This window comes from Macaca thibetana, chromosome 1 (genome assembly GCF_024542745.1).
Source record: "Macaca thibetana thibetana isolate TM-01 chromosome 1, ASM2454274v1, whole genome shotgun sequence".
Lineage (NCBI taxonomy): Eukaryota > Metazoa > Chordata > Mammalia > Primates > Cercopithecidae > Macaca > Macaca thibetana.
The window spans coordinates 64763941-64781571 of NC_065578.1; the positions used below are offsets into that span (position 1 = coordinate 64763941).

General features: G+C 39.7%; 1 protein-coding gene across 4 annotated transcripts in view; it reads left to right on the forward strand.

The window, feature by feature from the left end:
• The first annotated feature begins 4813 nt into the window (after nucleotides 1-4813).
• The window catches only part of LEPR (leptin receptor), a 98096-nt gene continuing 85278 nt past the window's right edge, over nucleotides 4814-17631 (forward strand). The window contains exons 1-2 of one of the 4 annotated variants that reach the window (XM_050760069.1): nucleotides 4814-4932; nucleotides 5168-5371. The gene's annotated coding sequence lies outside the window, so the exon portion shown is untranslated. Of the gene's footprint in view, nucleotides 4933-5035; nucleotides 5372-5698; nucleotides 5744-17631 lie in introns of those variants that run through there. The other 3 variants (XM_050760153.1, XM_050760330.1, XM_050760243.1) reach the window with 3 other exon arrangements.

Below are 17631 nucleotides of genomic sequence, written 5' to 3' on the forward strand. Positions count from 1 at the left end.
CTATTTATCACATTCTGTTTTTAGTAGTGGTATTTCCATTTACAAAATACAGTCATTCTCAATCCCTGAAAATGTCAAATCCTAGAAAATGTAGCAGTCCTATGGATGATGTTAACATTATTATTGAAGAGTTGTTTGCCAAGACCACCAGCTTGGTCGGGGAGACCCTAATCCAGCGGCGCTAGAGGAATTAAAGACACACACACAGAAATATCGCATGTGGAGTGGGAAAGTGGGGGTCTCACAGCCTTCAGAGCTGAGAGCCTCGAACAGAGATTTACCCACATATTTATTGACCGTAAGCCAGTGATAAGCATTGTTTCTATAGATTACAAATTAACTAAAAGTATTTCTTATGGGAAATAAAGGGATGGGCTGAAGTAAAGGGATGGGTTGGGCTAGTTATCTGCAGCATGAATATGTCCTTAAGGTACAGATCACTCATGCTATTGTTTGTGGTTTAAGAACCACCTTTAAGCGGTTTTCGGTCCTGGGTGGGCCCAGTGTTCCTTGCCCTCATTCCGGTAACCCACAACCTTCAGCGTGGGCGTCATGGCCATCACAAACATGTCACAGTGCTGCAGAGATTTTGCTTATGGCCAGTTTTGGGGCCAATTTATGGCCAGATTTGGGGGCCTGTTCCCAATAGTTGTTGGCTGAAGATTCATTTGATTAACCTGATTTTTCCATAATAGATGATTCTGATGATTCAGATGACTCTGGTGTTAGCTCTGTTTAGAAATAACTCCAAGAACAGTTTTTATATTTTATTTTCACATTGAAAATCAGTCAGACTTGCTTCAGCCTCAAAGAATGTGTCTAATGTAAAATTAAATGAGTGCTGGCAGTGAGCTGCACTTTTTTGTCCTAAATGGAAAAAGGGTTAAGGCCTTTTGTCTGATTGTAAACCCTTCAAACAGCCATCTGACTGAAAGGCTTGACAGAACCAGGCCCACCATGATTATCTAGGATAATCTGTTTTATGTATAGTCAACTGATGATGGACTTTAATGACATCTAGCAACTCCTGGATTAGTGTTTGATTATGTAATTGGGGACTGCAGCCTAGCCGTATTGATACATCAAAAAGACTGTCACAGTGTCTTCTATCACTTATTCCATTAACCAAAGCTGCCACCTCACATAACACAATAATTTATTTTTACTTGGTCATTTAGGTTTTAAAGGGATTTATTCTCAGAGATATGTTAGGAACCAAAATAGAAATAGTTCTATATCATTGGCTCATTGAACACAATAGTTCTTGAATTAGCGGTTGCAACTTACAAGTTGTAAATTGTTTTTCCATGAGGAGTTAAAAGTTTCATGTACATTAAATATAAATTTCTTTTGGCTGGAAATGGCATTGGTACTATTTAAATAGTCTATTGCTGGCTGGGCACGGTGGCTCACACCTGTAATCCCAGCACTTTGGGAGGCTGAGGCGGGCAGATCAATTGACATCAGGAGTTTGAGACCAGCCTGGTCAACATTGTGAAACCCCGTCTCTACTAAAAATACAAAAATTACGTGGGTGTGGTGGTGGGTGCCTGTAATTCCAGCTACTCGGGAGGCTTTTATATGCAGTTTTGAATGCAAATTTTTAAGATTTGTGTGGTAATTAGACATATAATCATAGTTATAATTATTATTTTATTCTGAAAAACTTTCCAAAAGACATTTAGGGTATCATGGCCAAGTTGAGTCACTGTTTTATTTAAAACTACAGTCAGTTCAACCACAAGCTTTTCTGAGTGTCTACTGTAGTGGACATATGTGCTTTTGTTTGTCAACTTCCCCATCAGTAAAATCACCCTAATTTTATTTTGGGGTTCCACTTTCTCCCTGCATTCAGTAATTTGGTTAGGTTGAAACTCACCCTCCTCGTATCCCCCATTTTCCAGGTCAGGTGACATACTTGGGCAGTCATCATATTCCAACTCACTGCCCACACGACTGGTGCAGGAATGGACCTGTAACCCACGTAAGTCAATGAATGAGACCCGGTTTGGTAGTTATTAAGGTATAGGTTGATTGCTTAACATTGTAAGGGTGGAAGAATAGGAAGGAAAGTCAAAGAGAAAAGAGTTAAGCTGGGAAGAAAAGGGAGTCATTCAAATCATTATTTGTAAAGAGTTTCAAGAAGTGGCATATCAACATTCTCAACTTAATAGTTGAGCAATGTTTATGTTTTTGAAACTAACAACTAAAATACTTGGATAAAATATTTCTCCTGATTTAAGTAACTATAATTTCAGTCATGATTCATTGTTCCCAGCAGGATCTGTATCTGTGTAAATGAGCATAGTATTGATTTTTTTTCAAAAGAGAGGATAGGTGATCTCATTAATTTCTTTTTCACATCAAAGCTTTCCTTTTAGGGTTTTTTTTTTTTTTTTTTTTCCCCTTCTCTCAAGAGAATACTGAATGAGTCAGGTTGTTAATCTGCTTTGCTCTAGCAAATTCTATCTTCTTATTGTAGAGATGTTTTTCACTGTAGTAATAATTTGCTTAGCTGCTTGGTATTTACTCATGTATTCATTCACAGTTCTTTATCAGGCTTCAGGTATGTACCCAATATTGTGCCAGATGAAATGAGATTCAAAGGTGTCTCCTAGACTAGAATGTAAATTCTATAAGGACCCTCTCACTCGGAGCACAGTATTGGCACATTATCAAAAATCTATAGAGATGCATTTAGGATGCATTTCTGTAACAACGGTCACTTATGAGGTGCCATGCTTGCCCTTCAAGGATTGCCTGCAACTCAAACACAAGTTGAGGGTTTGAGCCTTTGTACTTGCTTCCTACAGGACAGTTATTCTTCAAAATGCCCAGGTTTAATGATATTTATTTTTATTTTTTATTATTTATTTACTTTTTTGAGACGGAGTCTCACTGTCACCAAGGCTGGAGTGCAGTGGTGCGATCTCGGTTCACTGCAACCTCTGCCTCCCGGGTTCAACTGATTCTCCTGCCTCAACCCTCCAAGTAGTTGAGATTACAGGTGTGCACCACCACACCCAGCTAATTTTTGTATTTTTAATGGAGATGGGGTTTCACCGTGTTGGTCTGGGTGGTCGTGAACTCCTGGGCTCAAGTGGTCTGCCCGCTTCAGTCTCCCAAAGTGCTAGGATTACAGGCCTGAGCCACCATGCCTAGCGATACTTATTTTTAGTAGTTCACAATGAAATAATTAATTATATTTAGTGCCAATACAATTTTAAATAATGATGCTGGAATGACACCCAATACCACAGTAGACAATGATTTTGATCTCTATTAGTTTACTAGTTATAGTGGGTTAAATGGTGACTTCCCACCAAAAATGTCCACATCCTAATTCCCGTAACCTGTGAACATGACCTTATTTGGAAAAAGGGTCTTTGCAGATGTAACTAAGTTAAGAATCTTGAGATGAGACCATCCTGAATTATCTGGTTGGTCCCTAAACCCAATGACAAATGTCCTTTACAAGAGAAAGAAGAGAAGAAGGCACAGACAAAGAGGAGAAGGCATGTGAAGATGAAGGCAGAGACTGGAGTTATGTGGTCACAAGCCAAGGAATTCCTGAAGCCACCAGAGGCAAGGAAGGATTTTCCCCTAGAGCCTTGGGAGCCAGTACAGACCTGCTGAAACCTTGATTTTGGAATTTTAGTCTCCAAAGCAATGAGAGAATACATCTCTGTCTGAGTGTCAAGTTTGTGGTAATTTGTTACAGCAGACCTAGGAAACTAATGTGTGTGTTAGTACTGATTATTTAATTAAAGACTCTTTTTGTATTGTTTTGTTTCCTAAATAATCTGGAGAAACCTACCTCAATTCTTGTCTCCATCCAATAGAGACACCTGTCTGTTTGTTGAGGTTTGGGGGAAATCCAAGGGTTAGTGTTTCTGCGTTAGTTTTTGCCTACCACAGATAGTGGTGAAAGCCCATTTAGTACACAAATATGACATTTCTGAATAAAGTGACTTCAACAACTGGTCTGGAGCTCCAAGTGCTATTCAAAAAAGTGACATTGGTCCTGAGATGCAATTCCTATGAAGGAGAAGTTCCATTTGCGAAGTTACAGCAAGGTTCCTTCCATAACGCACAGCAGCTGGGCCAGGGAGCCGGGAGACCTTGCTTCTGGCCTACCCATCTGTGGGCTACTTCCCGTAACTCACTTTCCCTGTGTGCCTTGAATGCTTCCTCCTATGAGGCCATTAGTCAAATTAAGTAGAGGCCTTTAAAAATTAGCCATCCATCCAATCTAGAGAATGTCCGCTACGTTTCATTCTTTCTCCCTTACCCTGTTGGTTTCCTTCATATCACCCAGTCCTGATAATAACTGTATGAATACGTGCTTATGTGTCTGTCCTTCCACCCCTAACTCTAAGTTCAAGGAACACTATAACTGCACCTAGCATATTGTCTGGCACATAGTACCTCCTCAATAAAGATGTATTTAATACATAGACAAATAATGAATGAACATTTTGAGTGGAGGGCCGGAAAATGTTTATTTACTTTGGAGTTGGAATCAGACTGTCCAAGGATACTTTCAAAAATAAATTGCTACGTCAAACATTTAATTTCAGGATTGAAAGAGTGGTGGACATACAGCTCAATCCCCTCCAAACACCCCCACCCACCAGATGCGCAAATGCCCTCTTCAGCCTTCCTCACAAGCATGACGAAGATGCTGGTGGAAGCATCCCTGGTATCAGGAAACTCATGACCTCACTTGTTTTGATCTTTTCCATTGAGCTTTCTTTTCCCACTCCTCCCACTTATTGCAACCTTAATTGTAGCATTTTACACACCTGCTGCTGCAGAGTTCTGGAAGTCTGGGGTTGGGAGGATCAGGGGAAACCCACTGCCTATCTCAAGCCTGCAGCCACCGACGCAGGGGTGACTGCCAGGGAACTCGCGGCGCCGCGTGCTTGCTAGGTTCGCCTGGGCTCTCGGCCTCTCTGCGGGCAGGGGGTCCTCCCTCCCCAGCGCCGGGTCTCTCCTCCCGCGGGCCCGCGGCCACCCGCAGCGGCATTCCCCGCCGTTGCCCCCGGCCACCTGCGCGGCCTCCCTGACAGCTCGAGTCGGCTCCTCCCGCTCAGGGGCGGCTGTGGAGGGCGCGGGGCTCGCGCGGGCGGCCACCCGACTCTTCCCTCCCTTCTCCCCACCCCAGCCCGCTCCTGCTCAGCCCCACCTCCCCACGCACTCGGCTGCCCTCCTCTCTCCTGAGACTTGTCCCGCACCTTGGGCGAGGAGTTCGGAGCGGCCACATCGCAGAGCCCACGGCCGGCCGAGCGCGCGCGACGCAGGTGCCTGAGCCCCGGCGCCGCCGCCATCTCTGCCTTCGGTCGAGTTGGACCCCCGGATCCGGATCGAGGTGGGACCCGCTTCCCTCTCCGGCACCTTCTATTGCCACCTCTTCCCGCTCCGGGTAGCTCGAGAATGGGGCTTTGGGACGCGCGTGGCAGACGCGGAGCTCCGCGGGCCGCTTAGGGACCAGGAGTCCGGGGCAGCTTAGCGGGACCACCAGAGGGGTCAGCGTCCGGCGGGCGGCGGGGGTGGGGTGGGTGCGGCGCGGGGCGACTCTCGGCTCCCGCGGGGCGAGGAAGATCTGGGCGCAAGGCTGAGAGCAGCCGGCCGCGCCTGGCGCGAACCTGCCCAGGACCACCGAGAGAGCATGCCACCCCGCCAACTTCTTTTTCAGGGTTCCTGCCTACTTTGGAAACTGAAGGGACTGCCACCTAAAACAGTAAGCCCTGGGGCCCTGAAGAGGATTTACTGGTTCGAATGACAAGAGAAAAAATAATTGTGCTGTAGGGATGGTTTAGACCTAAGCTTTTGTTTCCCACCTCCCCCCATTCCCTGCAAGCAAATTAAACAACAGCAGCAGCAGCAGCAGCAGCAGCAAAACCCCAAATCCAATCCCAACCAAACCACTTACTGAAAGGGATTTGTAGTGGTGAGAAAGAGACCCAACTAAGGAATCATTTGGAAACCCCAGGTGCGGTGCCATTTAAAAACTGGCTATTTCTGGTGTTATTTCTAGGACTTGTGTTTGCAGACAGATTAGAATTCTGGGCTCTTGTCAGCCTAATGGAGTTCTTTGTACTGAAGGGTTGCCTCGGGTGTCCTCTGTTAACATTTATTTCTGTAAGTATTAAAGTATATTGAAACAAATACCCTTTCACGGCTCTGGACTTGGAATCCGAAAATCTGAGTTTTGGTATGATTTCCTGTTTATTATTTATGACACTGTGGTTAGTTTAACCTCAGTGGGCCTCAGTTTCCTCATTTTTTCAAGTTAGAGGGTTGGATTAAGATAATTTCTGAGGGCCTTTTGAGAATATCTAAGGTATGCCCTAGAATAAAAAAGTAAAATTCCTTAACTCTTTAATTTGTTACAAACATTGCTAGTTTCATAATTTCATGAAATAAAAACAATCTGTGTTAATCTTGGCATTAGTTTATATGCATTTATAACTTAGGCTTTTAGGATTTTCCAACCAAAAGGTGCAGAGAAAAACATTTATAAAGAGCTCAGAAACATATAGATTTATATGAATATTTACACCTCTCATATTACCTTAAGTAATCTTTAAGCCAGTATTTGCAACACTGCAACAAAAGTACATGGCTTTAGCATAGCACGTTTTCTCTTTAAGTATTGTCCATCTGGAGGAAATAAAAATGTATTTGGAGGAAAACAAACATTGCCCCTTTCCTATCAATTATTGTTCTTGAACAGTGCTCGCTACTTTTTAGCATAAAGTTGTGGGCAGAACGTTAAAAAATTGGTTTCAGGTCACTTCTGAGCCGCTCTGCAATTAAGCACAATAGCAGAGATGCCAATTTTAGTAATGCAGTTAGTTGCCTTGGAATGAATCCCAGAAAATAGCAGAGATTAACTAAACAGATAAACCAGAAATTAGGAATGGACACACACACACAAGTTGTACAGTGAGTATGTACTGTGAAGGGTTGGTGTACTTTGTACTTTTCTTTTTGATTAAAAGAAAATGTCGGGTTGTTTTAGCAGACAGAGAATGTTAGAGTAGCTTTTGTTGCTACTTCTAATGTTTTATCAGCAATGTTTTCAAGATTATTTGAAACTTAGTTATCACTAGTAAGGACAGGTTTAAGAATATTTCTGCCTCTTTTCGGTGGCTTGGATTCAAAATAACAAAACAATCTTTTCTCACCCACATGTGCTTTGTGTGCAATTTGGGAGAGTGAAATGGATTTGAAGTACTCTTTTATGAGCATATTTTGACTTATTTTCAGTGCCTTTTTGCCTTTGGGCTGGAAATGTCATAAGTTATTCAGGCATTTATCTTCCCTCATATTCTCTGGCGAAGTAGGGATAGTCATCTCCGTTGAAACAGATGCTCAGAGATTTAAGTAAATTGCTTGTCGAATGAACAGGGAATCGTAGAACTCAAATATACCCTAGTTGCTAGTCATTTGGAAAACAACTGAAACTGGATGGATCCAACAGCTCACGGCCCACAGCCAACTCATTCATGGCTTGGGAGTGTCATCAGGGTTGGCAGAGGCTCTGTTCCTCCTTTGTAATGTGGGGACTTACTCTCTCACCAATTTACTGAGAAAAAAGTAATCTCTTCACACTTAGATCACTACTATAGGACCAAATGGTGTGTATTTGTGAAGTGCAATATTTCCGGGAGATCTTGGAAATAAATACTAAAAGTATCCAGGAAAAAAACAAACAAACAAAAAACAAACAAAAAAAACTCTGTCGGCAGATATTGTACTGCATTTTTCATACTGAAAGCCAAACACACCCACTTAAAGAGTATGTCCTGTGGAGTTAAAAATGAATAAAAAGGCTTATAGTCTGCTCTAATTCTTAATACTTTATGTGATTTACAAATTCCAGTTTTAATTAAATTAGAAAGTTGCAAATGTTCACCTACTGACCAGACTCAGTACATACAACCTTTTGGAGTTGCTATTCACATACGATCTGCTTATAGTTTGGAATATTCCTTCTCAAACATGTTTTTTGTTTTTTGGTAGAGATGGGGTCTTGCTCTGTTGCCCAGGCTGATTTAATACTTTCTGTGACTTAATAGTGATATTACCTGTTATCTTCACACATAATCTTATTAATATTTAAAACATTTTAAACTACAAATCTTACATAACTATAAATAAAATATTTAAAAAATGTGAACTGTAACGAATATAGGGAGAAACATATAAAACAAATTTAATGGTTGACAGATAATATGATAAATCATTATAACAGGTAATTATTTTTTTATTTTTATTTTTTATTTTTTGAGATGGAGTTTCACTCTTGTTGCCCAGGCTGGAGTGCCATGGCGCCATCTCAGCTCACCACAACCTCTGCCTCCTGGGTTCAGTCTGCCTCCTGCCTCAGTCTTCTGAGTAGCTGAGATTACAGGCATGCGCTACCACGCCCCGGCTAATTTTATATTTTTAATAGAGACTCGGTTTCTCCATGTTGGTCAGGCTGGTCTCAAACTCCCAACCTCAGGTGATTCACCTGCCTCGGCCTCCCAAAGTGCTGGGATTACAGGCGTGAGCCACTGAGCCCGGCCATATAACAGGTAATTATAAGGCAAATTTCTCACTACTCACCACCCCCCAAAAAAGAACATTGCAAACATCCCAAAACTTCTTGTTTGTTCCTTCTTCATCACAAATCTAATTTACCCTTTTTAAAAGTTATTTATTTATTTATTTAGAGATGGAGTCTCGCTCTGTTCGCCCAGGTTGGAGTGCAGTGGTACGATCCCAGCTCACTGCAACCTCTGCCTCCTGGGTTCAAGTGATCTCCTGCCTCAGCCTCCCAAGTAGCTGGTATTACAGGTGTGTGCCACCACACCCGGCTATGGTTTTTTTTTTGTATTTTTAGTAGAGATGGGGTTTCTCCGTGTTAGCCAGGATGGTCTCAATCTCCTGACCTCATGGTCCGCCTGCCTTGGCCTCTCAAAGTGCTGGGATTACAGGTGTAAGCCACCATGCCTGGCCCAAAAAAAGTTTTATATGATTATAGTAGGCATTCATTCATAGATTATTTTGCTTAACATGTTTGTGAGATTAAGGGATTTCTTCTCTTTCCTTTAAAACAACATTTTTTGAAAGAGTTGTCTCGGTCTGGCATGGTGGCTCATGCCTGTAATCCTAGCACTTTCAGAGGCTGAGTCGGGTGGATCACAAGGTCAGGAGTTCAAGACCAGCCTAGCCAAGATGGTGAAATCCCGTCTCTACTAAAAATACAAAAAAATTTTACGGGCCTGGTGGCAGGCACCTGTAATACCAGCTACTCAGGAGGCTGAGGCAGAGAATTGATTGAACCTGGGAGATGGAGGTTGCAGTGAGCCAAGATCGCACCACTGCACTCCAGCCTGGGAGACAAGTGAGACTCTGTCTCAAAAAAAAAAAAAAAAAAAAAAAAAGTTATCTCTATTCCCTGTCTCCAATTATTCTCTTCACACTGTTAAAAAACTCATTCCTATTAATCTTTTGTTTTCAATATTGTGCTAAAACTACATCAAGGTCTACTACTGTCAAGTTCACCAATGATATTACCTTTGCTCATCCAATAGTCAGTTGTCAGTGCTCATTTTACTTCACTACTGGTAGCATTGTCACGGTTATTACTCTGCTCCTTGAAACAGTCCCTTACTGACTTCCAGGACAACATGCATTGCTGATTTTCTTCCTTCTTCACTGGCTGCTCCTTTCTGTCTCCTGTGCTAGCCTCTCCTCTTCTCTTAGAGGTTTTAACCTTGGAGTACCTTAAGGTGTAGCTCGTTCCTCTCCATGCTTTTTGATGATTTCATGCAATCTGTCTCTGTGTGTGTGTTGATGATTCCGAAAGTGATAGCTCAAGACTTGACTCCTCCCTCTGGACTTCAGATCTTTATATCCAGCTGTCTACTGAGCATTTCCATTTGGATGTCTAGTAGGCATCTCCAGTTCAAATTTTCCAAATGGAATCTTTATCTTTCCCAAACCTGCACTATTTGCAGTCTCCCTCATCTCCATCTTTCAAGTTAGTGAGGCCCCAAACCTTGGGGTCATCTTTGATTCCTCCTATTCTTTCATACCTCATTTGTAATGTGTTGGGGAATTCTCTGTGCTCTATCTTCAAAACAAATCCAGAATACAATGACTTCTCATTACTTCCATGGCTCTGTTACAGTAAAGGGGTCCCGATCCAGACCCCAGGAGAGGGTTCTTGGATCTCGTGCAAGAAAGAATTCAGGGAGATTAAGTAGAGTAAAATGAAAATAAGTTTATTTGGAAAGTAAAGGAATAAAAGAGCCTGTAATCCCAGCACTTTGGGAGGCCGAGATGGGCGGATCACGAGGTCAGGAGATCGAGACCATCCTGGCTAACACGGTGAAACCCCATCTCTACTAAGAAATACAAAAAAACTAGCCGGGCGAGGTGGCGGGCGCCTGTAGTCCCAGCTACTCCGGAGGCTGAGGCCGGAGAATGGCGTGAACCCAGGAGGCGGAGCTTGCAGTGAGCTGAGATCCAGCCACTGCACTCCAGCCTGGGCTACTGAGCGAGACTCCGTCTCAAAAAAAAAAAAAAAAAAAAAGAATGGCTACTCCACAGACAGAGCAGCCCCAAGGTCTGCTGGTTGCCCATTTTTATGACTATTTCTTGATGATATACTGAACAAGGGGTGGATTATTCATGCCTCCTCTTTTCAGACCATATTGGGTAATTTCCTGACATTGCCATGGCATCTGTAAACTGTCATGGCGCTGGTGGGAGTGTAGTAGTGGGGATGACTAGAAGTCACTCTCATTGTCATCTTGATTTTGGTGGGTTTTGGCCATCTTCTTTACTGCAACCTGTTTTATCAGTAAGGTCTTTATGACCTGTATCTTGTCCTGACCTCCTATCTCATCCTGTGACCTAGAATGCCTTAACTGGGAATGCAGCCCAGTAGGTCTCAGCCTCATTTTACCCAGCCCCTACTCAAGATGGAATTGCTCTGGTTCAAATGCCAGTGACAGCTCCCGCCCTAGTACAAGATTCCATCAACTCTCATGTGGGTTATTGCAAGGACCTCCAAACTGTTCTCCCTGCTTTTACCTTTTGCCCTCTTCAATACATTCTCAAAATAGCAATCAGAGCTCTCCTCTTATAATGTGTGTCAGATCATGTCACTTTTCTGCTCCAAACTCTCCATAGATTTCTGGTTCACACAGAGTAAAAACCAAAGTCCTTAGGATAACTTCCAAGGCCCTACCTGATCATTCTGCCTGCCACTTTACCTATCTAGTCTCATTTCCTACTGTTCTTCCTTTCACTTTACTCAGTCCAGCCACACTGGGCTCCTTGCTATTTCTTGACTGTGTTAGAAAGCAACTTTTCATTTTAGCTTTCCCTGCTTTGAATGCTTGTCCTCCCAATTTCCACATGGTTTGCCTTGTTACTGTCACTTCTTTTAAGTTTTTGTTCAGATGTCTCCTTTTCAATGAGGCCTACTCTGATTACAGTATTTAAAATTGCATATCTTCTTACCTTGTAATATATTATTTTTCCTTTCCTTTCATTTCTTTTTCTCTCCTCTCCTCTCCTCTGTGTCTCCCGATAGCATATTTTTATCTTATAAAATACTGTATGACTTCTTAATTATCTTTTTTTTTTCTGTCCCATTTCCACTAGAATGTAAACTCCACAAGGGCAGAATTTTGTCCTGTTTTGCTCACTATTATGTCCCTAGTGTGTGAAATAGGGCCTAACAGGTAAGAGGTGCTCAATACTTTTTTTGGTAATTGAATGCTATTGTTTGTTCATTTTTATTGCTGGATATATTCAATTGTATAAATGTAACACATTAATTTAAAAAATGAATTATGATTATGCATATTTAGTTTCCTTCCTTTCTTCTTCCCTCACCCATTACTTCTTCCTTCCTGCCTTCCTCCCTTCCTTCCTTTTGCCACTATAAATAAAGCAGCTATGATCCATCTACAAGTGTGCTGGTATACAGGAGTTTCTTTAGAGCATAAAACCAGTAGACAAATTATGGGCTAGCAGGACTTGTAGACTTCAACTTTATTAGATAATGCCACACATTTTTAGTGTGGATTCACCAATTTTCATTCCTGTTTTTATTGCTCTACACCAGATGGACAAACTTCGTATTGCCAGAACATTTAATTTTTTGCCATCTGATGGGTATTATCTCATTAATATTTACTACTTTAATTATTGGAGAAAGTGAGCCTGGTGTCTGTGAGAATAGGTTAGGTTACGCTGCAGTAACAAATAATCTTCAAATCCCATGGGCTTAATGCAATTCTTCATTGATGCAAAGTGTCCTATGGACTAAGACAACTCTCTGGGACAATTTCTCCATGTAATAACTTGGAGGTCTAAGTTCAGGGAAACTTCATTATTTTGTAACTGTAACAATTTGGAACATGGAACTTTCCCATTTGGTGTGGTAGGGGAAAGGAGAGCATGGACACTCGTGAGCCATCTTTAAATGCTTCCATCTGAAAGTGACATGAATTATTTTCAAATGCTAAACATAAGTGTTTAATATAGTCACATCATAATATGACTCCGTAATTTGATTCCTAGGTATATACCTAAGACAGATGAAAATATACATCCACACAAAAAATTGCACAGAAGTTTTAGTAGCAACATTCTTCATAATAACCAAAAACTAGAAACTACCCAAATGCTCCTACACTGATGAATGGATAAACAAACTGAGGTATATCCATACAATGGAATATTACTAGGCAATGAAAAGGAATGAAGTGCTGATAAATGCTACAACATGGATGATCCTTGAAAACGTTATGCTAAGAGAAGGAAGCCAGTTACTAAAGACCCCCAAGATTTTATTTATGTGAACTGTTCAGAATAGGCAAGTCCATAAACACAGAAAGTAGATCAGTGGTTGCCAGGGATGGAGGAAGCTGGTGAAAGGGGAGCGACTGCTAATGAGGAAGAGGTGCATTTTAGGGTGATGATAATATTTTGAAATTAGACAGTGGTGATGATTGCATCACTCTGTTAGCATACAGTCACTCTGTTAATTTACTAAACCTAGTGAATTGTATGCTATAAAAGAGTGAACTTTATATATATGAATAATAGACCTATAAAACTGTTATTTTAAAAAATACTTTAAAAATTAAGCATATTTCTATATGCCATCAAGAAACAGAAAATGAAATTTAAAAAAAATGCATCATTTAAAATAATTTCAAAAGCATGAAGTTCCTGTGAAAAACATCTAACAAGATGTTCAGGGACTTTTATGGAAAAAATCAGACAAGGTTTACATCTCATGTTAGAATAGAACTCAGTATATAGAGACAGATAGTCATACATTTTAGGACTGAATAATTAGAGGATATCCATTTCCTTTTCATCGTTATAGACTAAAAACAGTCTCAATAGGATCTATGTTAAATTCCTAACAATTTTTTTGGAACTTGACAAGCTGATTCTAAAATATATATGGAAAGTCAAAACCCAAAGAATGCTAAAGCACTCTTGAAAAAGATGCAAAATGGGAGAATTTGTGCTATCAGATAGCAAGACTCATTTTAAATCTGTAGTAATTAAGACAATGTTTCTTTATTATTTCTTTTTCCCTTCATTTTCTTTAATTTTTTCTGTTCTAACTGCTTAAGTGAATGTTCTATTAAATGTTTTATTCTAACTGATTATAAAGGAATGATAGCACATTAATTTTCAGACTTTCTTCTTTTTGAAAAGTATTATTTATGGCTTTGAGCTGCCTTCTACATACTTCTTTATCTGTGTGAAATAAGTTTTGAGATACTGTTTTGACTAAGATCAGTTTAAAATATGTTCTGATTTTTATATTTCTTTTTGCCCAGTTATTAACTTAAAAGTATTTTTCTGGTTAATTGAAACTTTAGTCAATTTGGAGTAAGCTTCTTGATTTCTAATGTTTCTTTTTGCATTAAAGCAAAAAGTATGATGTATGATATTGATATAACTCCACCAGCTTTCTTTTGTTCAGTAAGTGCATGTTAAATCTTTTTTCTATCCTTTGGTTTCAGATTTCTACATACTTATTTTAAATGTGTCTCTGTGTCCTATATCATTTTTCTGTCATTCTGCATTCAACCTTTCTATATTCTTATGTTTTAGCTGTGTCTGTAGTAAACAGCATTTATTTCTTAAGGTATTTTAAATTCAATGTCTTTCCACTGGAGAATTTTGTCAGTTTACATTTAATACAATTACTAATATATTTAGACTTGTATTTACTGTTCTGCTTTCTGTATTTGATCATAATTCTGGTTATTTTCTTTTTTATTTCCATATTTTAGGTTGATTATTTTTTATCACTTCAAATTTTCTTTCACTACTTTAAAAGTTATACACTCTATTTCTATTGTTCAGTAACTACTGTTACCATATGAATCCTTAAGTTATCAAAGTTGAAAATGAATACACTTTGAGCAGTAATGAATACAGGAAAACACAGAGGCCTTAGCTTACTTTAACTTCATTTAATGCTCTCTTGCTGTATATTACGAGCATCTTGAATTCCATTTGTTTATTCAAATATTTACTGAGAGCTTACTCGGGGCTAAGCATTATTCTAGATAGTGAACAAAATAGATGAGCATCCCTGTGCTTGTAAGACATAACAGAGTGCAAACAATAAAGTTAATAGAGTAAATTATACCATATACTAGAAGGTAATAAGTATATGGAAAAAAAAAATAGAGCAAGGCAAAAGAGATTAGGAGTGCTGGGAGAGGGAGAAAGAGAATGAATGAGAGTGAGTGCACATAAGTACAAGTGAAAGTGAGTGAGTGTGCCCTACCTTTGGAACAATACTGTCTATAAAGTTCGTGGGGACATATAATTGTTTTATCTGTTTTCACTAGAATAACAGCTAAAGGGTTTGAGCCAAATAGAGAGTCTCAGGTGCTTCTATAATGGTATCATCGTAGGCTTTAAAAACGTGAAAAACTCATGTTTAAGAACAGCTGTTACCAACTATCTGTTTTGTGAGGGTGGAGGACAACTTAGTTTTTTTCAGAATTAATTATATTTTCTCGTTGTAACTTTAGCAGCTCTTATTTGGGCGTCTAAACATATACGAATTAAGAAACTGTAAAGTGAGATAATCAAATAATTAGATTTCTGTGCACACCAACAGAATTTCTAAACCAAAGTGGTTTGTGTTTAGGAGATGAAAGAGATGATAAATCATACACACACATAGATAAACACACATATTGTATCTATGTGTGTGCGTGTGTGTGTATAAACACAGAGAGAAAACATACTGGCACACACATAAGCACCCATTAATTGTAGTTGCTGTTATATTAGTAAGATGTTATCTCTTAGAATTATGGCATACTTATCATATTAGACCTATCCAGGAGGTAGCTGGGTATTTCTCTAGTGACCTGGTGTTTTGCAACAACACTGCTAGTCATGGGACTGATTTGGGGGAGAAAATATTTTTTTAAGACAGTGTCTCGCTCTGTCACCCATTCTGAAGTGCAGTGGCATGATCAAAGCTCACTGCAGCCTCAGTCTCTGGGTTCAAGCTGCCCTCCCGCCTCCGTGTCCCCATTGCATGCTACCACACCTGGCTAATTTTGTCTAATTTTTAGTAGAGACGAAGTCTTGCTATGTTATCCAGGGTGGTCTCAAACTCCTGAACTCAAGTGATCCTCCCGCTTTGGCCTCCCAAAGCATAGGGATTACAGGTGTGAACCATCGTGCCAGGCCGGGAGAAAAGTTTTGTTGACAGAACAAACAGGATGCAAAGAAACAATCTAAAAAATAGTAATTTAGGCAAGTGGCTTCTTGGTCTTTTGACTAACTGGATTCTAAACTTGTAAATCAATTCTTATTGTATCAATAAGAGTTCTTATTGGCATTTACCGATAGCTGATGTTTGTTTCTACTGACCATAGGTTTGGTGGGAATCTCATTTACTAATACCTATAATGTGCTTCATATTCCTCTGCATTTTTGAGGGGCAATTAAATGTCCACTCTATGGAATCTTTTATAATTTCCCAATCATAAGTAATTACTCTGATTTCTCCTAATTACCCTTCTTACTAGGTAGTTGTAATTCTTCAAGTCTAAGACAACATGGATTTTTAAGCTACACCACTGATATAGTTTGGATAATTGTCCCCTCCAAATCTCATGTTGAAATTTGATTCCCAGTGTTAGAGGTGAACCCTGAAGAGGGAGGTGTTTAGGTCATGGAGCAGATCCCCAAAGAGTGGCTTGGTGACATCATCACATTAATGAGCATGTTCTTACTCTACTAGTTCCTGTGAGCACTGATTTTTAAAAAGAGCTTGGCTCCTCCCTCCTCTCTCTTGCTTCCATGCTGTCACCATGTGATCTCTGCATGCTGGCATCCTTTCCCCTCTCCTTTGCCTGCATGATGAGTGGAAGCAACGTGAGGCCCTCACCAGATGCAATACAGGTGCCAATGCCATGCTTCTTGTATCGCCTGTGGAACCATGAACCAAGAAATCTTTTTTCTTCATAAATTACCCAGCCTCAGGTTTTCCTTTATTGCAACATGAATGAACACAGATAACCATCATTTTTGTATCAGTAAAAAGAAAAAGCTCTGCCTATTTAACTGTTTTACAGTACTTTTTATCATTTAAAAATTTATACTTAGGTAGCTCACTTAGAATTATATACATAAACATTTTTATCTAAGTCATATCATTGTCATAAGGTAAGTATAAATCAAAGATTTTGGTTAAGGGATTCTTATTCATATTCAAAATCTGTTCTTTTTTTTTTTTTCCAAGTTGCTTTTGATCTCAGAACCGTTGATGTAAATATTTTCCCAAACAGTATCATACTCTGGGCTATCAAGAGTATTTGTGATACAGCAATTCATAAAAGAATGCCTCACTATTGTTTCTGGGATTTTCTTCCAAACTGGTTCATTTTGCTAATTTCGATGCTGGCTTTTAACTGATCTTGTAAGATGTCAATATAGGGTTTTTTGGAGTTTATATTCTTTCCTCAAATGGTCTTTAAATAGTTTGTTGACCAAAATATTGATGGGTTAAAATAGTCCGGTTGGTCATTAAGAAAGTGCCCCAGTTTGGATGTATGCAATCAATAACAACTAGATCACAGCTGCTATCAGGCCATCGGGAATTGTAAGATGCTGTAAATTTTAACAATGGTCCTGATGCCAGAGGTGTTAAAATATTGTGAATCTTAAAACAGAAGACGTATAATACTACTCTCTTCCTTTGTATTTCTTGTAATTCAACTAAAAATCTCACCTTTCGTTGGCCCCTAGGACTTTGTTAGTAGCTATTTTCTCTGAAATCCCATAGTACTTTATTTAATGAAAGGAACTAAATAATAATTTGGGGTGAAAATAATCCATGTACATGGTTAAAAAAACTTATTTGAATATAAAGCAGTAGCCCTCTGTCCTGCTACCTCCACTAAGGGGTACAACCTGACCCTGGGAACAACTAGTTTGAACCATTTCTGGTTTTAGTCCTTCTTCCCCTATGGCTAAATTGTATGTTTATACTGCCTACTTTTTTTTTTTTTTTTTCCATTTATCATTCAAGCAGATACCATAGAAGATAATTTA